This window comes from Canis lupus, chromosome 1, assembly GCF_011100685.1.
Source record: "Canis lupus familiaris isolate Mischka breed German Shepherd chromosome 1, alternate assembly UU_Cfam_GSD_1.0, whole genome shotgun sequence".
Lineage (NCBI taxonomy): Eukaryota > Metazoa > Chordata > Mammalia > Carnivora > Canidae > Canis > Canis lupus.
In genome coordinates this window covers 94,843,788-94,868,230 of record NC_049222.1, presented here as the reverse complement: position 1 = coordinate 94,868,230, position 24,443 = coordinate 94,843,788, and the positions used below count along the sequence as shown (strand labels likewise).

General features: G+C 37.8%; 1 long non-coding RNA gene across 2 annotated transcripts in view; it reads right to left on the bottom strand.

The window, feature by feature from the left end:
• Positions 1 to 10,445: 10,445 nt before the first annotated feature.
• The window catches only part of LOC111096991, a 44,757-nt gene continuing 30,759 nt past the window's right edge, over positions 10,446 to 24,443 (bottom strand). The window contains exons 3-4 of one of the 2 annotated variants that reach the window (XR_005354294.1): positions 21,613 to 21,725; positions 10,446 to 10,638 (exon numbers count right to left, since the gene is read on the bottom strand). This is a non-coding gene — a long non-coding RNA (uncharacterized LOC111096991). Of the gene's footprint in view, positions 10,639 to 21,250; positions 21,442 to 21,612; positions 21,726 to 24,443 lie in introns of those variants that run through there. The other variant, XR_005354295.1, reaches the window with a different exon arrangement.

The window sequence follows — 24,443 nt, the reverse complement described above, 5'->3', positions numbered from 1 at the left end:
GGGACCCGGGATCGAGTCCCCCGACGGGCTCCCGGTGCATGGAGCCTGCTTCTCCCTCTGCCTATGTCTGTGCCTCTCTCTCTCTCTCTCTGTGTGACTGTAATAAATAAATAAAAATTTAAAAAAATAAAATAAAATAAAATTTTATATTCTAAAAAGATGATTGATAAAGTAACTCAATAAGTTGGAAATTTGTGCTTCCATTGTTCATGTGTAATAAATTTTAATAGGAAGACAATGAACTTTCTGGTGGAAGAATAAGCCCCATTGCTTTATTCTTTTTTTTTTCTTTTAAGATTTATTTGTTTATTTTAGAGAGAAAGAGAGTCTTAAGTAGACTCCTTGCTGAGCGTGGCGCTCGATGCAGGGCTTGATCTCACGACCTTGAGACCTGATCTCACGACCAGATCTCACAACCTGAGCTGAAACCAAGAGTTGGATGCTTCACCAACTGAGCCACCCAAGTGGGCCCTCCCCCACCATTGCTTTATTCTTTATTGTGCATTTGGTTGTGAAGCCTTTGTACCTTTTCTAAGACAGGACATGTAGAGCCATGCCTGAATTCACAAAACAAGTAAGAGCTCCTATCAGCTCCCTAGAAAACAGTCAACTAAAAAGATGTACAGTTTATAGTGATTACACTGTTTTTAATCTTAAGAACCCTTTCCATCCAAAAAAACCCAAGTTGAATTGAAATATATCACAAATTATCTTTGTTTTACTTTATAAGATGGAAGATTCTTTAAAAGAGACAATTTCAGAGGATTCGATAGTTGAATACATAGTACTTTATAATAGCTAAATGTTTGAAAATCGTTTAATAAGTAGATGTAATCTCACTGCAAATATTTAGGGTCATTTAAATTATATTCAAAGTTTGGGTGCCTGGGTGGCTCAGTTAGTTAAGCATCTGCTCTCAGCTCAGGTCATGACCCCAGGGTCCTTGGATTGAGTCTCACCTGCTTCTCCCTCTCCTCTCTGCTCATGCTCTCTCACTATCTCTGTCTCTGTCTCTCTCAAATAAATAAAATTAAAAAAAAATTATGCCCCAAATCTTCCAAATCGATAGCACTGAATTAAATAGAAGAAACTATGCAAAATCAATAACTTGTTGGGTGTTGTTTTGAAATTCTCTAATGTTGAAACTGTATTTTGTATTATTTGTCATAGTGTTTTGTGGTAGGCAATGCATCTATGAAGATTTTATAGAATGGACCCTATTTGAAGCTTCAGGGTCCATTTCAGATAGACTTGCCTGGTTGTCATGGCCATTGTCCTGGTGAATTGATCATGAACAGGTGTGCATCTTATAGCAGTCCAGTCAGAGTAAGGACTATGAGTTTGTTTAATGTGTGAGTGAAACAATGCTCTTTTCCTCCATGTCCGGTCTGGGGCGTGGCTGCGGGGATAGGGGCTACTCTGTGCATCTCTACCACGAGGGACCATGTGATGATGTCAGAACAAGCAGAAGGAGCTCTGAGGGACAGAGCTGGAGACTGCTCAGCCTCCGAAATTGGTAAAGTCACAACAATAGACTTGCACAACTTTATAAGTTCTCTTCATGTTTTAGCCATTTTTGCACATTATGAGGTTTTTTGGCTGAATAGAAATATCAACCAATGTTTTGAATATTGTGGGGGCCTTTTTAATAACAAAGTAAGTTTTTATTTTTATTTTTATTTATTTTTTTTTTAATTTTTATTTATTTATGATAGTCACAGAGAGAGAGAGAGGCAGAGACACAGGCAGAGGGAGAAGCAGGCTCCATGCACTGGAAGCCCGACGTGGGATTTGATCCCGGATCTCCAGGATCGCGCCCTGGGCCAAAGGCAGGCGCTAAACCACTGTGCCACCCAGGGATCCCTTTTTTTTTTTTTTTTTTAATTTTTATTTATTTATGATAGTCACAGAGAGAGAGAGAGGCAGAGACACAGGCAGAGGGAGAAGCAGCAAAGTAAGTTTTTAAAAAAAGTTTTATTACTTTTAAGTCACCTCTATACCCATAATGGGGCTTGAACTCACAACCCCAAGATCAAGAGTCACCTACTCTTCCAACTGAGCCAGCCAGGCCCCCCCTAGAACATTGCTCATAACTGGACAGATGAATTGTTCATTTAAAGCCATTCACTTAAAAAAATTTGACTAACCAGCTTTTCTAAGCTTCTTATATAGACTTGGAAATAGTAAATAATGCATGTAAAGAAGTAACTGCTTTCTAATATTCTCCAATCTGAACCACCAAACTTCTCTTTTTTTAAAAAAAAAAAACTTATTTAACAGCTCTCTATGCATTTTGCACTAATGTCGTTGGCTTTCAAGTAAATGCTGAAAAAAAGACACCCTAAAGAAATATGCATAATTTAATCTTTACTTCAATGCCATAGTATATAGACACAACATCCATTACAAACACTTTCACTTTCTTCATCTTTGTATTTCTAGTATTCAACACAGCTCATACTGTAGACGCTAAATAAATGCCTTTTGAATAAGTGAAAGATAAAGTGCCTAAATGTTACAGTGCTCTGTTTTTGTAAAGAAGTGGTGTAGCAGGCAGTTGAACACATGGGATGTAAGGTCAGGTAAACCTGAATTCAAGTCTGGCGTGTCAATTTCTAGCTGAGTCATTTGAGGACGTTACATGTACCTAATCTTCACAAGGAGCAGAGTTGCAGGCACTACCTTTACAAAGCCCTCAAGACACTTCATATTGATTTTCTATATTTTCTCTAGACAAGGGCTTTGAGGCTTAAGAGCAAAATGGCATAGTCCTTTCTTTACCTATTCGAGATCACTTCTGTAGGTAAAAGTGTATCTAAAAACAAAGACCAAATACAAATAATAAAAATCTCTAAGCATCAGGAGTTCTATCACCATATATCTAAAAACCTATCAGAAGAATTGGCATTTCATGGTTACTCAGTGTTCTTTATATTTAAATCAAGTGAAAAGATGAGATTAAATCAATTATGTTATATACTAAAGATTGCAGTAAAGTTGGAAAATATTAAAGCAATTAATCCACTTTCAGGACAAAATTAACCTGTTTCCTAAATTTATGAATCTAATGTAATGCAAATTACATATAATCTATCATACGACCAAACTCCAATAAGTGCCCTAGAAGGTTGCTGACCTAGCATTTAATTTTGGCTGAACTATTATCAGGAAGATCTCTCAAATCATGAAATTGGCTTTACAGTTTACAGATTCAGCACCTGCCAAGTATGAGGATGTGTCTGAGAGAGAAAATAGATTACAGTCAATGCATATATATTTTCTTTAATTTATTTGTTCCTTCTCTGATAATTTAAAGACACATTCACTGAACACACTACAAAAATCATTTTCACACTCCCTGACTGACCCCATCCTGTGTAAGGCAGTCACAAGTGGGATAGCCATGTGCCATAGTCATGTGAGTGTGAACTGACTGCTGTGAGTGACCTCCAGTGATTCTTGATATGTGGGAGTCACTTCTTCCCCTCCTGGCATATCTACTAAGGTGTTATTCATCCCCCCCCCTTTTTTTTTAATAAGATTCACAGTCAATTCTTTTTTTTTTAATATTTTATTTATTTATTCATGAGAGACACAGACTGAGAGAGAGAGAGAGAGGCAGAGACACAGGCAGAGGGAGAAGCAGGCTCCATGCAGGGAGCCCGATGTCGATCCCGTGACTCCAGGATCACACCCTGGACCAAAGGCAGGCGCCAAACCGCTGAGCCACCCAGGGATCCCCCACAGTCAATTCTTAATAGGTTATAGAAAAGTAGGTATTTTTTTGTTTGTTCGTTTGTTTGTTTGTTCTAATAGGCTGATGTTCTGATCTTGCCAGCTGGTCTCATCCTTATATAACTTTCTACTCGCCTTCATATCCCAAACAGACAGCTCAGTTGTCTTTCCAAATCACAGATCTGATCAACTATGCTCAGAAACCTCTGGAGGAGGAGTCCATCCTCCTTCCTGCCAAGGTCAGGCCTACCAAGAAAGGAGGCCCTGTGTCTTGCCACAAATCCCTGCATCCTCTTCCCCTTCCCTCTAAGCCCCACTATTCCAATCCTTGCCGACGGTCCAGCCTCCACCCTTGCTTGTCTCACATCAAAGTCTTCCTAGTCCTGGAATAATTGAGGTTTCTTTCCCATCAGCTCCTCTCTTTACCTGCTTTAAAGACATCATTCTTCCACACTCTTCACATACCCTTTGGTGTCTTTTTTTTTTTCCCCCTTTGAGGTCTTTTTGCCTCAGTTTGCAACCATGAAATCCAGGACCTTTGCTTCTTCAGACCAGTGCTGCTGTGGCCCTTTACAGACTGCCCCCCCCCCAATTCCTCAAAGCACCACGGACCTCAGGATGAGTGACTACGGTGTATATTATTGATGGCATGGGGATGGCTATCTAATGGAGCATGTATGTGGCAAACAAAGCTTGGAACTGGGAACAACATGAGTGTTTCAAGATTTCACATCAAAAAACATGGCCAAGACCTTCCCACGGTGCTCCCACTGCCAGCCTGGCTCTTCTAACTGGATAGTCACTGATCTCCTACCCCTGGGGGTCAAACCTCAGGAGCTCACTGCTTCACTTATCTTTGGGAAAAGCCAAACCTCTTTATACAGGCATTACTCTGAGCCTAGAATATGCATCTTGGTCCAACCATGACCATCCACTTGACACATTAATTCTTCAACCATGCCTTCCTGCAGTCTGAGCTTTTCACTCTAAAAACTGTCCCAGAGCTGTGCTCTTGTGAGCCAACCCAGGGCTGGACTTCCCAGGCCTAGCAGGTGAGTCTAAGGAGGCCTCTGACACTCTGTTTTGGGTCCCCTTTGATTTCTTTCCTGCAGAGGACATGCCTCTCCATTCTTCCTGAAATGTTCTAGTTTCCTGTGGATCACTTTGGAAAGAATGCATACACACAAACAGACGTGATACTGTACACACATGCACAGAGATGTGTACAGAACACACATGCGTACATACATATTATATATATGTATACACACATGCTTCACACACGTATGCACATGTGCACATTGCACACATTCATTCTTTCAGCACACAGTTACTGAAGCCCATGTGAAGAATACAGTAAAAGAATACAGTAAGAATACATACAATATGGTCATTGCCCTAATGGTGCTTATGGTCAAGTGAGGGAGATGACGAATCACTGCAAAATAAAATCTCTCCTTATACTCTGTGACTATGGAACTGAAGGCCTAGCTAGCACTCAGAAGATGCCCACCAGAAGGACTTGCCAGAGCAAGGGGATGATAACAGCTTTAGACCTGTTCTTGGAAGAACAAGGAGACCTAAGAGAGGAGGGAAGGGCATTTCAGGGAGGGGGAACAGCACATGAGAAGACCCAGTGATATGAGGAAGGGTTTATTAAGCTCTTAGTATTAGTTCTGAAGGAATTGCCAGAAGACAAATCAAGACTCCCTCCTCTACAAAGAAGTACTTTAAAATATATTGACCTGTGATGCTGAGCCAAAAAAAAAAAAAAAAAAAAAAAAAAAAAAAAAAAAAAAAATCCCACCCATATATAAAATCCTGTTTATTTTTATCTTAATATGATGAGATTTGAAAAATTACACACCATTTTTCTTCCATTTGAAAAACTCTCGTTCAACGTTTAAGTGCCTGCAAGTACCAGAGTTATCGCTCTGCTGTTTTTCTTTGATCATATGAACTTCAATTGCACTTGGCTTTCTGGCAGACACATAACAGATTGATGGCATGCTTTAGCTTTAACCTTCTCAAATTCTGAGAAAGAGCACATCCTAAAATATACGTGTTGATGGCCGATGAACTGAAATGTCACTTGCAGACTCAGTTCAGTGAACAACCTTTAGAAACAAGTAAATGAAAAGTGCAATTGCTCTAAGTTTTATGGCTTCCAAAGGCTCTTTTTTATCCAATATGATTCTGAATGGATCTGACAGAAAAATGTTAGACATTTACAGTATCTTTCTTTGCCCTCTTGGAGCAAATAAGATGCTGATGTTATTTTTAAACTATGGATTTAGTGATTCTTAAAAAGAAATTCTGTAGAAGTGATGAATGCCCAAGAAAAATAATCTGAAGAAGAGAGACAACGTGGGCTGGAAACAGGGGTGTCATCTGGAAGACATTGGGGGTTAATAGCCCTAGAGCTTGCCAATCAACTAGACATGGCTCTTCAGGAGAAGGCAGAGGTTTTCGATGATTTTTCCCAAACCCAAATCCAGTTCTTGGTTTAAAGAATTAGACTCGGTGCCTGGTTATATCTTTGTAGCTACGGCTGTGCCCATGATTCAATAATCTAAGGATGACTGTGCCCTTCAGTTGGTCCCTCAGAACATCTCGTCTCCTTTCTTCCAGTGTGCTTCACCCCATGACCAGCCTGTACACTTGTGCCCTAACCCCAGGCTGGAGGAGACTCCCTGCCCCCTGCCTGTCCTCTTGGCAGTCGAGCTGGGTCTGTCCCTGATGCAGCCCCTGACCTTCGGCTTCCTGTGGTCTGTCAGGTCCTCGATCCTTGTAGCATCACCTTCCAGGTACCAGGCCTCACTGCCTGCTTGGACCACCCTGCCCTTCTGCTCTGCTTCTGAGTTTGCAAGGCTACCTGCCTTACCATATCAGGTGTTTCGTCATACAACACTAGTCATTCCAGACTTCAGCTCACCTGTTCAGACCAAGCCTCTTGTCATTTCCTTGGGTTCTAAGCACATCTGGAACCTGACAGTAGTCTCATCTTCTACATGGTACTTTTCCTTCTGTATTAAATCCTACGGCTAAGACTCTTGCTGTTGCTTACTTGGGTCTCCCAGAACTCCCAGGCCCAACCCACTCTGGCAATGGACATATTTGACAGGTGTGTACCACTGATAAGCAGCCTAGCTCTGGCTCCATTTCTCAGCAGAGTTGACACTAAAACATTAGGGTACACACCTGTCTGTCCTCTTATGCTGTTAGCTTGACATGGACACTAGAGTCTTAGTAACACATCTCACTGCCAATGACTCTATGATGCCTTATATGATTTTAAGCCTGTTCCCTCATCAGGTGCTTTCCTCATCAGATTTAGTGAGGCAGTCAGATATCAGTGAGCTAGGCCAGGAAGCAAACCCCTGAGACTGAGTTCCCCAGCTTGCAGACATAGGCTTTGGGAATCTCTGAGACCAGGGACTTTCAGAGGACTTGGTGGAGAGGGAGGGAACTGTGCAAGGATCCAGCAGAACCTTTCCCAGATGCCATCTACATAATATGGAATCTCAGGGTGCTGGTAATGATGGCTGCCAGGGTGGAAATAGCCACACATACCTCCACTTCATGGCATGAGGAACCCTGATGGCTGGTCCAAGAGCCTCCTTTGTTCTGCTTTGTTGTTTTTCCTTCACACTCCCAGCTCCAATGTAGTCACTTTAGTCTCAATTATCTTGCAAAGTGTAGATCCTTCCAACGCTCCTTCCACACTCTGATGTACTTCCTTACATAATACTTAAAATTCAGTGTGTTTTAGTGTGCAAAACAGCATTGCATTTTGCTCTTAACTGTATTCTGTTTCATACTTTTTCATTAACATGATGACTTTTAAACTTATTTCTATTACTGCATTACTTCTAACTCCTTTATGATGTTACAGAGCATTTGTGGATCATTTTATATTTCAAGTTTTCTAATAATGGATGCTTCAACACTTTACTGTTACTAAAGACACTATGGTGAACATTATGGACCTGCCGAAGAACTTTTTAATATGAAGAAGATATACTTTTAACCAACTTAATAAACAAATATATGCAAATGAAGTATAGTGCAAACAATCTATTCATTTGAATCTACTGCATTGGATTTCACAAGTAGAACTGAGCTTTTCTGACAATGTGTTCAATGTCCCGTGTATAGGAAGCACTCACTCAATCAGTGTTAACCTAATTGGTTAACATACACAGCTTCAGATGTCATCTATTGGACACCTTTATCCACGAGATATCATGAAGTGCTCAATAATGCTCTAGTGAACCCAAAATATCAACATCTTTTCTTGTTGACTTAACAGCACAAAAGAATATATGTTAATTAGACTTTAGAAGTTTGGAACATAAGAGGATTTGTTTTGAACCTCAGAGGACACTTAATTCACACACTTTAGTCAGATAATATGCTTGCTTGGGGGAAAATAAAGGTATTTATTTCTTGAGGAATCATAAATGTCTAAGAACTTCAAGTCTCCAACTTAGGGATTCTAATAATAAAGACTCCTAAATGTAATGGGTGATTATCAGGACCTCTGGGTTTTAGAAAGTGGAGTATCCTCAGGACACAGAAGTAGCTCAGGTCCTCCAGAGTCATGGTAGGGACTGACATGGGCCTCTGTGGGATGCTCACATGAGTAGATCCATATGCACCATGGTCCAGTGCTTTACATTCTCTGCCTATGTCACTCTTGAGCTTGGCATTTGGCAGCCCAGAGACTGGATCGATTCCATATTTTGTTTTGTTTTGTTCTTGTTCTTTACAATGAATTTGTTATCTGCATTTAAAAATGAAATTTGTAATAAAGATGTAAATTACCAGCTTCCATAATTTGGCTATTGTAGATAATGCTGTTATAAACATCAGGGTGCATATATCCCTTTGAATTGTTTGTTTTTGTTTTGTTTTTTTGTATCCTTTGGGTAAACACCTAGTAGTGCAATTGCTGTATCGTAGGGTAGTTTCTTTTTTAACCTTTTGAGGAAACTCCACACTGTTCTCCAGAGTGGCTGCACCAGTTTGCATTCCCACCAACAGTGCAAGAGGGTTCCCTTTTCTCCACATCCTCACCAACACCTGTCGTTTCTTGTGTTGTTGATTTTAGCCATTCTGACAGGTGTGAGGTGATATCTCATTGTACTTTTGACTTGCATTTCCCTGATTATAAATGATATTGAGCTTCTTTTCATGTGCCTGTTGGCCATCTGTATGTATTTTTTGGATAAATGTCTATTTGTGTCTTCTGCTCATTTTGAATTGGATTATTCATTTTTGGGGTATTGAGTTTTATAAGTTCTTTATATATTTTGGATGCTAAACTTTCATCAATTATGTAATTTGCAAATATCTTCTCCTATTCTATAGGTTGCCTTTTAGTTTTGTTGATTGTTTCTTTCACTCTATAGGAGCTTTTTATTTTGATGAAGTCCAATGGTTTATTTTTGCTTTTGTTTCCCTTCCCTCAGGAGACATATCTAGAAAGAAGTTGCTATAGCCAATATCAAAGAGATTACTGCCTGTGTTCTCCTCTAGAATTTTTATGGTTTCAGGTCTCATATTTAGGTCTTTCATCCATTCGGAATTTATTTTTGCGTGTAGTGTAAGAAAGTGATCTAGTTTCATTCTTTTGCATGTTGTTGTCCAGTTTTCCTAACACCAGAGGGGAGGTGGGTGCAGGGATGGGTGAAACAGGTGATGAGGATGAAAGAGGGCACCTGTTGTGATGAGCACCAGGTGTTGTATGGAAGTGTTGCATCACTATATTGTACACTTGAAACTAATATCACACTGTATGTTAATAGGAATTTAAATAATAACTTTTAAAAATGCAGATTACCAGCTTCTTATTTCAAAAAAATTAAGATCTACAAAACTTGGCAGTAACTGGCTAAAAGTGAGGAGCAGCAGCCTCTGTAGGATGAAATATGAGATTCTCCATCATGCTATATCACTACACTCACTCTCATTGTGTATCCAACATGGGGGTTGGGCATCTTGTGTTTGTTATATTTACCATCTACATTCTCTTACTGATGTTACCTGGCTTCCTCTGGGAGTTATAGGAGTGTCTGATACAGAGGCTCTCTTAGGGAGTGCATGCCATGAAGAAGGGGCAATGGAATGATTAAGACAAGAGAATCAGGCTTGTGCACAAGGACCTCCAGTAATGAGCTCTGTGACCTCAGACAAGTTACTGTGCTTCTCCAGCCCTGATGACCCTTTGTAAAGTAAGGGATTGGATTATTCAGTATTTTTCAAATTAAACACTGCTCTTCACAAGAAACTAATAGGTACCCCATTAAAAAAAAACAAGAACCATGAGATTTTTCTTCTAAAATGCATTTTTAAATATATCAGCTTATAAAAACATAAAGTTTGCAAAATAAGCTTATTTTTCAGACTTTATCCTGCCAACTTTATGTTGCAACTTCCCAGTTTATATCTGTAGGTTGTAACTCTAAGAATTAACACATCTAAATCCACACCTTTGATCCCCCTAGTCCTGTTCCCACTCCCACTTCCAGATGTTAAACCATCAACCCAACCACTCAAGCAGAAACTTCTGTAACATATTTGGCTCATTATTTTCCCAGATGCATCCATCCCATCAGCTAATTCTGTCTCAGTATCAGTTACCTAGCTGTGTAAAAAATGACCCCAAAACTTAGTAGCTTAAAAAAATAAACACTTTATTAGCTCGTAGTTTTGCGGGTCAGCAATTTGGGCTAGATACAACTGTATGGCTTTTCTCTTGGTCTTAGGGAATGCATTCAAGTGGCAGCGTTAGCTGGTGGGTTGGCTGGTGCCTGGTAGTGCCTCAGCTGTAACAGCCCATATCTACCAGATATGGTCTAATCACCTGTGAAACTGGCTTTGGCTTCTTCGCATGGCAGTCTAAAGGCAACAAAAAAGGGCAAACACCATGATGAAGGCGCATTTTCAAGTCCTTGTTTGTAACACATTTGTTAATGTCTTGTGGGTCAAAACATGTCAGCTGGCTAAGTCCAGAGTCAGAGAGGAACCACATAAGAATGTGGATAGAGGTGAGGCATGGTCACTGGGGACCACTGCCGTTGATGCTCTTTCCCCAAATCCAAATCAAATCCCAAATCCTTCTGCACTTTCCATACCCACTGGTTCATCCAAGATCCAAGTCACTCTAGTCTCTCACTTGGAAATTGTCATAGACTCCTAACTTATCTGTCTACGTTTTCTTTCATATCCTCCTATTAGGTTTTCCAAGGACAACAGATTATTTAAAACGTAAATAAGGTAGTTTCTTTCCCTATCAAGAACCCTTCAATGATTTATCATTTAATTGAGAATGTAATGCAGATTCCTTCTTTGGGCTAAAACACCTATGCAGTTTTGTTTCCATTTACTGGTGCTATTCATCTCCTTTTACTCTACTGTCATCATGGATGCCATTTTTCAATTTCCCAGAGAAATCAGACTCCTCCCAACAATGCATCTTTCCATTACCATTCATGCATGCTACCCAGAATGTTCTTTCCTCAGCCTTTGCATGACTTGGCTCCCGCTCAGATCTCATTAAAGTGGGATCCTTCAATTATTCTCTTTCAAACCTGGTTTGTTTCTTTTGAAGTGCTCTATGAGTCGCAATTTTCTGTTTGTGTGTGTGTTTATTGTCCTTTTCCACTTTCTTGTTTGCTGTTAGACACTAGATTATAGACACATGAGGACAGGTTGCAACCTTTTTTTCTCACTGTTTTATCTGTCGTGCTTAATACATAGTAGAAATTCATGAAATGTTTGTACAACGATTTCTACAAACTCAAAGCAGAATTATCCACATGGCCAAGAAGTGGAAATGACCTAAATGCCCATAAATTGATCGATGAATGACTAAAATGTGGCATACCCACACAAAGGAGTATTATTCTATAATAAAAAGAAGTGAGGTAGTGACACATGCTACAACATAGATAAGCAGGGCAAACAATGAAAGACATCAGACCAAAACAAAAACAAAAACACTACGTATGTATGATTCCATTCTTGTGAACTTTCCAGAATAGGTAATTCTACAGAAACAGAAAGTGGATTAGTGTTTGCCAGAGACTGGGCAGTGATAGCGCTTGGAGATACGGAATGACTGCTCATTTTAGGGAGTTTCTTTTTGGTGTGATGAAAATATTCCAAAATTATATAATCATTAGGAATGCACAACTCTGTCACTACACTAAAAAAAATAAATGTGCACTTTATGTGGGAAAATTGTATGATACATACATTATATCCCAACAAGAATGATTAAAAGCAATTCTTAGAGAATGAAATAAAATCAAGGGCAGCAATAGTGTTTCAAAAATTCTCTAATTTCTGTTATCTTTTCCATTTTAGAGGTAAATTGTAAAAGAATAAGTGCTTTGAAACCAGAAACAGGAGGAGTCAGCCTAAAAGCTCCTCTGGCAAAGATGATTTAGTTAAAGAAAAGTTACAAAATCATGGAATTTTAAAACTTCAGTTCACACTAAAGAATATTCCATCATAAAATGCTGTGTCCTTGAAGATATTTTAATTAGCTAGACACACGCGTGCGTGCGTGCGTGCGCACACACACACATACACACACACTTCTGAATTCATTCTGGCTGTGCAAGCACCAGGCAAGACCCAAACAACTATTTCCAACTCCTGACATAGGTGTGGAAATAGGCTTTTTCTATCATTGTGAAAATGTTTCTTGGTTGTCAAAGAACTACTAATTATTTATTTTAATCTGCCTGAAATTTAAAATTATTTGAGCTTGCAAACTGAATCTGCTCTAGTTAGCTTCTTAGTCAAATGAGGAAAAGCAGCCAGTATGTTTAAGAGACTTACCTAAGATGATTCAACTAAAAACAAAACTCCAGTCTACAGATTTAATTTTCCTTGCTCTTTCCCCTAAATTTTATCACCATAATTTGTCATTTCAGATCTATAATTTGTCATTTCAGATCCATAATGTGTTGTAATAATACCCTCCTTTGGAGTGTGCTGCTACTGAAAACTTTTTGGAACCATGAAAAAGGAATTATTTATCATGGTGCTTCTCTCATTAATGTCACATTTTTGTTGATATCTGATATTGTTGAAGATACTCTTAGACAACATCCAGAGTCTTTCCACTCAAGAAAAACAGCCACCAATCCACACAATTAATCTTTCAAAAGACGTTTTCCCTACGAGAGGTGATTATTTTATTCCCTACCACCTATTTTCTTTCATGTATTCTATCCTCTGCTTAGAAATTAAAAAAAAATACATACAAACAACAACAAGAAGAAAACCACCACATGTACACACAATAAAACCCCTCTGAGATAAAAGTCTGCCTTAGCTTATCACATTGTCTAATGTATGTTGTGTACTAAGTAACTTTGGATTGAATAGTCATGCTAATAGGTTGTTATACGACTGTGTGGTAATGAAAGAAACAACGAGATACCCAAGCCCTTCCAAATTGTGTTGGAGCCTCAGTGTTCCCTAATTTAACAAAGATCCTCCCTGCCAACAAGACAACCTATCCTGCTGGCATGAGCCTTGCCTCCCTCCTAGACACAGGGGTCCTAACAAAAATTGCTCCCTGAACTAGCAAGATGGACTTGACCCCTTGCAGTTCAAACAGCCCACCTGAATCAGAGTTAGACATGTAAGATTACCATGAAACTTAACGATGAGAGCAAGGAGTTAAACATTGAATTTGGAATATAAATATAAAGATATTTGAATGCAAAATTGAATAGAGGTTTATCTAGATAAAGAATTAATGAACTGACTTTGGTTCACAATTCTTATTGGAAGGAAGACAAATGATAATTTGTCAAGTAACATTTGATATGCCAAGTGACTTACAAATAGTGTTCTATTTAATCTTCACATTAAATGTATGAAGTAAGGGTCACAGTCTGTAAAATAGATGAGGAAATAGAGGATGGAGATGTAACAATTTATTGAGATCATATAATTTGTGAGATATAGAACTACGTTTTAAAATATGGCTGATCTTGGGGCACCTGGGTGGCTTAGTGGTTGAGCATCTGCCTTTGGCTCAAGTCATGATCCTGGTTCCTGGGACTCTGCCCGTGTCTCTGCCTCTCTCTTTGTGTGTCTCTCATGAATAAATAAAGAAAATCTTTAAAATAAAATAAAATAAAATATGGTTGATCTTGTCATTTCTATAATACCAAATTATTCTCCTAGAGTTCCTCAAACTTCAAGAAATACACAGAAATTTATTTGGGATCATTCCACAGTAATTTATTGAGGACAGATGCTAATACAGATCTTTTGAGAATCAAAAAGATCATTAAGGGAAAGAAAATTGGTAAAGTGTATTTTTTTTTTCCTGAAACAAAATACATCTTTGGTCCTTAGTGCTAGGTATAGGGTTTAAAAGCAAGTGTACGGTCGTCTCTTTGCTTCTCAGAGAAGCCTTCCAAAATTTAAGGCAAAGGACCAGAAAACCTGATTTTACAAGATATCTTGATTCAATAGTTTTGTTACTGCCATTTTTTAAAAGATTTTATTTATTTATTTATTCATGAGAGACATACAGAGAGACGGGGAGACATAGACCGAGGGAGAGGCAGGCTCCTCACAGGGAGCCCAATTCAGCGACTCTATCCCTGGACCCGGGATCAAGCCCTGAGCTGAAGGCAGTTGCTCAACCGCTGAGCCACCCAGGCATCCCTGCTACTGCCATTTTGTTGCAGTTTTGTGTTGACCTTGCTGCTTCCACATTTATCACAAGAATACAGAACTTTAATCAAAATTGTCTCAAAACTGAGTCTCATTAAAATATTCACTTAATTAATACTGTCTTCCTAACACTATGGATAAAATATTTCTAATTTTTAGGGTTTTTTTCACTAAATGTATTTTTGTGGTTCTAATTCCTTACTTATTACTTAATATTTTAGAAAAAAAAACTTTACTTACTGATCAAGGTTTACTAAGTCTATTTCATGCCAATGTGTACTTTGTTTTGCACACAGTTGTTAACTAAATGCAACCTTTCAAGATCTTAAATATTTCAACTTTGTCAAAAATATTTTAATTATCTGTCCATTTTTACCAAACAAAACATCTTACCATGTAAAGTACTACCTGCTGTCAATATTTTTGTGCTGATTCTTTCTACCAACTGTATTTTTTGTATTTTATTATTGTTTTCAACATTTCCAAGCTATATGATTCTTCAAAAATATTTTTACTTATAACTATCAGTTTAGGATTTTGTTGATTACTTCAATCATAATATTTACTAAGAAATGGATAAAAGTTTTAGATGTAATTATCATCATGTTTTCATGATAGACATTTCAAACTTTCAAAAAATGATTATCATTTGGCTTAATAAAAGAAAAAATACTCCTGGATTCATATCAAGAAAAAAAAAATTCTTACAGCTTTAGTAATTACAAAATAAGAATGCTAATTTCAAGAAATATTACAAACACCAGCATTATTTGGTCTATTGTGCAAGACTAATCATTCAGTTAAATAAAATAATAGATTTTAATTTCACTTGATCTTAGTAGAAATATAAATCCTATTTTTTTCTGAATTATTTTTATCATAGTAAAATATGCATAAAATATACCATTTTATCATTTATCATAACTATTACCATTTTAAAACTTTTTTTTTAAGTAGGCTCCACACCCAGTATAGAGCCCAACACAGGTCTTGAACTCAGAACCCTGAGATCAAGACCTGAACTGAAATCAAGAGTCAGACACTTAGCTGATTGAGCCACCTAAGTGCGCCTTTATCCATTTTTAATTGTACAATGTAGAAGCACTAACATTTATGATATTAATCACCACTACCCATTTCTAGAACTTTCTCATCATTCAGGACACTCTATACCCATTAAGCAATAACTCATCATTTCTCCCTTTACTCTGCCCCAGGTAACCTTTATTCTATTCTCTGTCTTTATGCATTTAACTATTCTTAGTACATCACATGAGTGGATTCATATATTTTTCTATTGTGTTTGGCTCATTACACTTCGCATAATATTTTTGAGGTTCATATATGGAGCATGTGTCAAAATCTTTATTCTAAGGCTGACTAATATCCCATAGTATGTATATACCACATTTGTTCATCCATTCATCTGTTGATGGACATTCGTGTTGTTTTCACGCTTTGACTACTGTGAATAGTGCTGCTGTGAATGTTGGCCTACAAGTATCTCCCTGAGTCATTGCTTTCAGTTTGTGGGGAGGGGATGGTAAATACCTAGAAGTGGAATTACTAGATTATATCATCCAGCTTTTTGAGGAACTGCCACACTGTTTTCCACAGCAGCTGCACCATTAAAAAATGCGCATGCATTTCAGTTCTTAAATATCCTTACCAACACTTGTTGTTCTAGCTTTTTTTGATAATAGCCATCCTACTGGGTGTGAAGTGCTATCTCATTGGGGTTTGTCTTGCATTTCCTCAATGGTGAGTAAAACTGAGACTTTTTCATGTGCTTTTTGGCCATTTGTGTATCTTCATCAGTGAAGTGTCTGTTCAAGTCCTTAGTCTATTTTTTATTTTGGGTCTTTGTCTTTTTTATTCTTGAGTTGTAGTATTTGTATATTCTGGATATTAATCCCTTAACAAGTATGTAATTTGCAAATATTTGCTCCCATTCTGTGAGTTACTTTTTCCCTCACTTGCTAATATTTTTTGATGCACAAAGTTTTTAATTTTGATGAAGTCCAATTAATTTTTCTCTCATTGCTTATGCTTTTGGTGTCATTATCCATAAAATACCAAATCCAATGTCATGAAGATTTTCCTCAAAGTTTCTTTTGTGTGTTCTACAGCTTTAGCCTTTACATTTAGATCTCTGATACATTTTAACTTATTTCCATATATGGTATAAGGTAAGAACTCAAACTATTATTTAACTTCTAGATATTCAGTTTTCCCAGGACCATTTGCTTAAATGACTGTTTTTCCCCCCTATTAAATGGTTTTGGCACCTTGTTGAAAATATTTGCCTGTACATGTAAGAATTTATTTCTGGGCTCTCTATTCTATTCCATCCATTTATATTTCCATCTTTATTCCAATACCATATTGTTTTGATTACTGTGGATGTATGATAAGTTTCAAAATCAGGAAATGTGAGTCCTCCAGTTCTGTTCTATTTTTTCAGGATGTTTTGGCTTTCTGGGTGTCTTTGATATTCAACATACTAACTTTTGTATTTACTCACGTATGTCTCTTTACCAAAGATCTTTATATCTTCCTAGGGGTTCTACTTACTGTCTCAAGTTGTTTCGTTTCAATTTTAAGGATTTATTTTTATTGTTTTTTTGTGAGAGAGGCTTATGGTTAGGAACTCTATCAGATTTTGTTTATCTGGAAATGTCTAGTTTCTTTAATTTTACCCTCAAAAATGAAGCACAGTTTTGCTTATTATAAAACTCTCAGACAGCATTTTTCTTTCAGCTACCTGAACATATCCCACAGTCTTCAAACTTCCAAGGTTTCTGATATGAAATTGACTGACAATCTTACTGAGAATCCCTTGTATGTGATAACTCATTTCTCTGTTGCTTTCAAGATCCTCTGTCTTTGTTTTTCAATAACTTCATTAATGTGTCTCAGTGTGAGTATCTTACAGTTTACTCTACTTGGAGCTTGTTGAACTTGTTAGGTTTACATTATTTTTGTCTTTAATCCAATTTGGAAATTTTTTTTACATCATTTCTTCAAATACACTGTCTATCTCTTTCTCTCTCTTGTCTTTTTCTGGGACTCCCATAATTCTTATGCTGGCCTGGTTGGGATTGTCCCACACATCACTGATTCTCTGTTTATTTTTCTCATTATTTTCTCTTTCTCTTCTCAGACTCCATGATTTCAGTTGTCTTATCTTCAAATTCACAAATTCTTCTGCATGGGGTCATACCTAATGTTGAGTCTCTCTGAATTTGTCATTTTAATCACTGCACTATTTTAGCTTTAGAATTTTTGTTGGGTTTCTTTCTGTGTTTCTCTCTCTTTACCAAAATTCTCATTTTACCCTAATATTCATTTTCTTGACTTCCTTTAGTTACTTGTCCATGTTATATCTTAATTTGAGTATATTTAGAACAGTTTTAAAAAAAGTCTGTCTAGGGGCACCTGGGTGGCTCTATCAGTTAAGCGCTCAACTCTTAGTTTCAGCTCAGGTCATGATCTCATGGGTCATGAGATCAAGCCCCACAGTGGGCTCCATGTCCAGTGCGGAGTCTGCTTGAACTCTCCCCCTGCCCCTATCCCCCCTATGCATGCTCAAGTACTCCCTTTCGCTCACTCTCACTCTCTCTCTCTCTCTCTTTCTCATTCTCTCTCTGGAATAAACCAATCTAAAAAGTCTTTCATAAGTATGCTCTCTGGACTCGGGGATGACTTGGATGGTTGGGTTTTTTTTTTTTTTTTTAAGATTTTATTTATTCATGACAGACACAGAGAGAGAGAGAGAGAGGCAGAGACACGGGCAGAGGGAGAAGCAGGCTCCATGCAGGGAGCCTGACGTGGGACTCTATCCTGGGTCTCCAGGATCACACCCCGGGCTGAAGGCAGCACTAAACCACTGGGCCACCAGGACTGCCCGCTTGGTTTTTTTAATTACTAAAGATTATAGTAGCCCATTTGTTTCAGATTTGTCTCAACTAATTTTCTTTTTTTTTTCAACTAATTTTCAAAAACTTCTTCTTGCCATTATGATTACTGAAGCCTGTTCCCTCAGCTAGTGTTTAGTCATACAGACACAGATTTTCCTGAATGCCTTAGGCTGAAACAAAGAAAAAAAACACACACAAAAATAAACTCTCAAAAGTAAACAACCTTCTTTCCCTACCATTTCAGATTGGCTCTGTGCATTCCTTCACCACTTACCTAGGCTTATTCTGAACCTTCTTGGTTCAATAATCCCCCAGGTGAAAGCTTAAGGTACTTTTAGATCTTTTCTGAGCATTCATCTTTTCTGACCATGCACATGGTTTTCTAAATTCACCCCTTAGATATGGCTGCTTTGAAATACCCTAATTTCCAAAGAGTCTCACCCCAGCACTTCTGGGCCATGGATAGTCTATTCTATATCTCTACCAGTAACCTCTTGCTCTAAGTATCTCTCCTAGTTTTTACAAACTATTCCCACTACTTTTCCTGCTTGTGTTCCAAGTTATACAAGACAGAAATGAATGTCTTACATCAATCTTTCAGAAATTTTCAGATTACAGCAGATGTACATAGTAACTTGAAAAAAAAAGTCTGTTCCTCTAATTTGAGGAGAGAACTAGGAACCAGGTTACTCCCTGCAAAGACCAGGTCAGGCAGGAGATGGAGTTAGGATGAGTACCATTTGGTTTCTACAAACATTTTACTATTTTCAGAGCTCTTACAAATTTATTCAGACAGCTTCTGGTGGGTGCATGTGAGTGTATGTGTGTGTGTGTGTGTGTGTGTGTGTGTTATGTGTAGAAATCAGTCCTTGGGATTTTCTACTTTGCCATTTTGCTGGTATCATTGCTATATATTTTTTTAAAGATTTTATTTACTTATTCATGAGAGACACAGAGAGAGAGAGAAAGAGGCAGAGACACAGGCAGAGGGAGAGAGAGAAGCAGGCTCCATGCAGGGAGCCCAACGTGGGACTCAATCCTGGGTCTCCAGGATCATGCCCTGGGCCGAAGGCAGCGCTAAACCACTGAGCCACCAGGGCTGCCCTCATTACTATATTTCTTAAAACCTATGAAATGTTTACAGATAAAATATCCCTTCGAATTTTTTTCTGCTCCATTTTAGTTCTCTTCTTTTGGACTCCAATTGCATGCAGGAACTTGGGATAAGTCCCCCATGTCTCTTCTGTTCTTTTTCTATTCTTTATTTTCTCTATATTATACTTTGGACATTTCTATTGACCACTTCAGTAATATTATTCTATCCAATCTGTTCTTGAATCTATTCATTATGTTCTTAATTTCGCATACATATTTTTCAACTATAAGCTATGGGTTTTACTTTTATATGATGTCTAGTTCTTTGGTAAAGATTCTCTATGTGTTCATTTTTATGTCTATATTTCTCTATTTTATTCAGCATATTAATCATAATTATTATAATATCTTGTTTGCTAAGGTCATTTTCTGGATCACCTGGCAGACATTTTTTTTCAGACTTTTGTTATCTTGTTTGTTTGTTGTTGGTTTTAGCCATACTGTATTATCTCCTTGCATGTCTTGTAATTTTTAACTGCATGCCATACAGTTTGGACAAAAGAACCTTTGAGGGTCCAGATGGTATCTTCCATCACTTGTCCATCTCTTCTGGTAGGCAAAAACGGTAAGTGATTGGTAACTTCCATCTAATTACTAAATTTTGGTTTGGGTAAGATTTAGTTTACTTCTCCCTCATCCCTCCTTATCAGGTGGGGCCCTCAATAGCTTTTAACTGAAAGATTAGTAAGCCTTTTAACAACATAGCCCTAAAGTGGATATTCTAGAATTTAAAGTACAATATCTAAAATTAAAACACAGAAGGTGGGTTTAAAAAGCCCACTTTTGTCCTTTAAAGACTTTCAGCTGAATTATTTAGTCTATCAGCCAATAGCTTCAAAATTTGACAACTGGAATTCTGATTTTAGATTAGTTATATAGAGAGCTAGAAAGAGTATCACCCCTATTCTTAAAATAAGGGAAGGAGCTATAAAGCTGGAAGTTGACTAATTTCTATGAGAACATGAAAGAACTGAAGTAACAGCTACAGAGACAGGTGCCTTCAAGAACAGCAGCAGAACATTTACTTGCCTGAGACAGAAGTGTCCCAATGTCATATACACAGGTAGAAGTATCAAAAAAGAAAATTTTAACAAGTGGTTGAAGCATGAACTCTATAGAGAGTGTGAAGCCCCTGGGGACCACTGATATAAAGGAGGGATTTCGCCCTCTTGCAAGTTTTCTCCTCTAGGAACCCCACCAGACAACCACTGGGAAGATGAGAATACCAAGAAAGCTAGTGGCTGAAGGAAGAGCAGCCACTGCCAAAACTCCACCCAAACCCATCCCCCTTTATTTTCCCTAAAAAACAACAGTCATAATCTACAGAAGGAACATCAATTAAACCATAGTTTGGGTCCTAGGGAAAGGGAATGGAGACCCCCACTGAAAATCTATCATCTCCCCTACCTTTACAAGTGAATAAAAGTCTCAATCTGCAGAGAGTACTGTGACCAAACCACAGGCTGGGAGCATAATGGAAACCCACTAAACATGAAGGGGGGAAAATGAAGCTTTTTCTGGAGAAGGGGTAGGAATACTTAGTGACATTCATATTCTTAAGACCAAGGTTCAACCTTAAAAAAAAAATCCTTAAAAAAAAAAGACCAAGGTTCAGAGTGATTGCCTAAAACTGAGGTTTAATTTAAAAATCAGAGAATTCCATCACCCAAATTTTATTCCCAGCATCATGCTAACTAGCCTGAAATAAAAATATCAATGGAGTACAGCAGAAAGCACCATATTATTGGTCTTCAGGGAAATTCAAATTAACAATACAATGAGATACCACAATTAGAATTGCTAAAATGAAAACAGTAAGTGTTTTACATGAACATTTATAATTACCATTCACAGCTGACAAAGAATATAAACAGCCAAGATGTCCTTGAACAGATGAAAGGATAAACACGTTGTACACCTGTACAATGGAATACTACTCAGAAATGAGAAACAGTGAGCTGTTGATTCACAAAATTGCATGCTTGAATCTTAAATGTATTTTGCTAACCATTAAAATCTCTCCCAATTTCTCTGTCCCCCAGCAGATGCTCTCTAATAAAAGCAAAAAATATGTACAAATAAAACATACCTGTGTTCCTTAGTGTCAGTTCACCACTATCTCCAGAACTTTCTCAGGTCTGTTTGATTTTCTGGTCCTCTTCACCTTCATCAGCCTGGGGAGCTCGGGGAAATGCTTCCTTCCTAAGGATTGTGAGGTTAGTAGAGATTTTACTGCCTTTCAGAAGATTTTTGGAATATGCTTTTTACTCTCTGGTATAGAAATCAGCAAATGGTTTCTGGAGTCCCCTGGACTCGCAATTTTGTTATTTTAGTTCCATGTGGATACTAAACTTTGTGTTAGTTTTTCTTTTTCCCATCTACCTCAGTCCTTTGCTGGTCAAACCATGACAACAGGAAGAATAACTGCCTATCATTAGTCCTCCACCAAAGGTTTGCCCTCTTTGAAATTTTAGTTTCATTCAATACTGCTGTTTCCACCTATATCTCCTGCCTCCAAACACATAACTTTTTATAACTTATTCCATTTTTCCTACTTATTAGTGAGAGTGTGCCATGAGTAACTCCCTCACCCAGGAACACACATTTCTATCCTAATTATTTTCAAGAAAGGCTAAATCTTAGATCAAAACACAGAATCTATCATTTGATTACAATGTTAAGTTTCCACATTTTTCCAGTGATTTTTTTAAACGATTTATTTATTTATTTATTTATTTATTTATTTATTTATTTGGGAGAGAGAGTGTGTGAGCACAAGAGGGGGAGATGCAGAGAGAGGGAGAGAGAGAATCCTCCAGCAGACTCCATGCCGAGCACAGAGCCTCACCCAGGGATCCAGCCCAGAACCCTGAGACCATGATCTGAGCTGAAATCAAGAGCCAGCTGCTCAACAAACTGAGCCACCCAGGTGCCCTGGTAGCTGAATATACTAAATACACTAAAGAAATTCTCTCTCGTTCTCAAATATTTCTGAGGTTATTCTTAATTTTGATTGTTCTTTATTGAAACATCCCTTATGCTTTATCTCCTCGGCCTTTCATGTTTCTCTCACATTGCAGACTTTCTGTTCTGGACACAGACAGAAGGAGAAGATTAAAAGCGTCATAACCCACTCCTCCTGGACGTGATTTCAAAGCTACTGCCATACCACACCCATTGGCATCTTTTCAGCCTGAGGTTCTGGTTTTATAAGTAAATTATTATTACATTTCTTATGACCTGTGAGCCACAAAAACAGCTGCTTTCATTTTCTTAGAAAAACATATAAAATTTAAAATACAAAAATAACTCCCAAATTTATTAAGTTTTCTGTTTGTATTATTTTACTAGAGTGAGTAAGTTCAATACATGGTGAGTAAGTTTGGAAAAATTAAATATTTAGTATAGCATGTTACATGCAGGTTTATTGCTATACGTGAAAAACATGTATGCACACTGAAATGTAAAGAAAAAATTTTCATTAATAATAAAATTTTTTGAAAAGTTTATTATTCAGCACTATAGTGCCTCAGAATCATCAGCTAACTTATTCATACAACAAATATTTATCAAATGCTTTATTCAGAACCTCACTTGATATCATACTATTCAGAAGTCCCAATTAATGGAGATTATAGTTGATGGAAAAGGTGATCAGCAGTCATTTATTAATGCATTTTGAAAATAGCATAGAAAGTTATCTAAAATAGTTAAAGAATCCAAAATTGAGGGATACCTGGGTGTCTCGTTTGCTTAAGCATCTGACTCTTGATCTCAGCTCAGGTCTTGATCTCAGGATCATGAGTTCAAGCCCCGTATTGGGCTCCACACTGGGCATGAAAACTCTTTTCAAAACAAAGAATCAGAATTTGGATTATCTGAGTCAGAAATAAAAGGATATTAAAAATGTAATATGAACTGCTCACAACTCCAATTATCTCTATTAAAGTGTGAGCAAATATAAGCCAAAAACAGTTTATCTATTTAATGTATCATATACATCGATTAAAAAACAACTGCTCAGTTAAAAGCAAATATCATAAATAACAAGAAATAGGATCAATAATACCAATATCTAGTTGTCTACTCTATACTAACATATATTTCATGCTATGAAGTTTAGAAAAAAATATGTCTTCGTATGCACTATAAGAAAGGCCATAAAATCTTTAGCAAACAGGAAAAATGAAGTCTTTGATGTGTTCATTATTAAAAACTGCAGCAGGAGGGAGCCTCGCCTGCGAGGCGCTGGACTGGCTCCCCGGCTGGAACACATCGAGCCAGCAGCAGGGCACTCATGAATTTGAATCCAGTTTCAGCCACGGCAGCACCAAGGAGATTCTAACTGGCAAGGCGGGCTGTGTCTCCCCACCGTGCGATCCCTACAGGGTAATTCCCTCACACCTTTACATCCCTTCTGGAACAGCCGTGCCACCTGCCCGGCAGCTGTTCCACGCTCAGCAACGCCCGTGGCTGTGGTACCTGCAAGCTGTGGGGACAGCGAAGCCTCATCACCAGCACTTCTGTTCAGTCTGTTCCCAATGATAAATAAAACATATTTAGGTTGGGATATGAACGTCCACTCGGGAAAGCCTATCCAATGGGATCTGCAATCCAAAGATGGACCTCAAGTTTCAGTTCTGCAGTTGACTAATGTTGGTATCTTGAAAATCGTAGAGTATAGGACCATCAACCGAAATAGGACAAACACTGGAATGTGCACCCAGTTCAGTCCTGGGTGGGAACCTGGTCCCATCAGTCTAATTTGGCAGTCTCTTTTTGCTCAAAGATCAAGAAACCTGAAATAATATAGAATTTCCTTGTCAAAAAAAAAAAAAAGAATTTCCTTGTCTATAAGGTTTAAAAGTTTCTTTCTAATTATAAAAAGTTATTCATGGTTATTGGAAAATATTTGGGGTA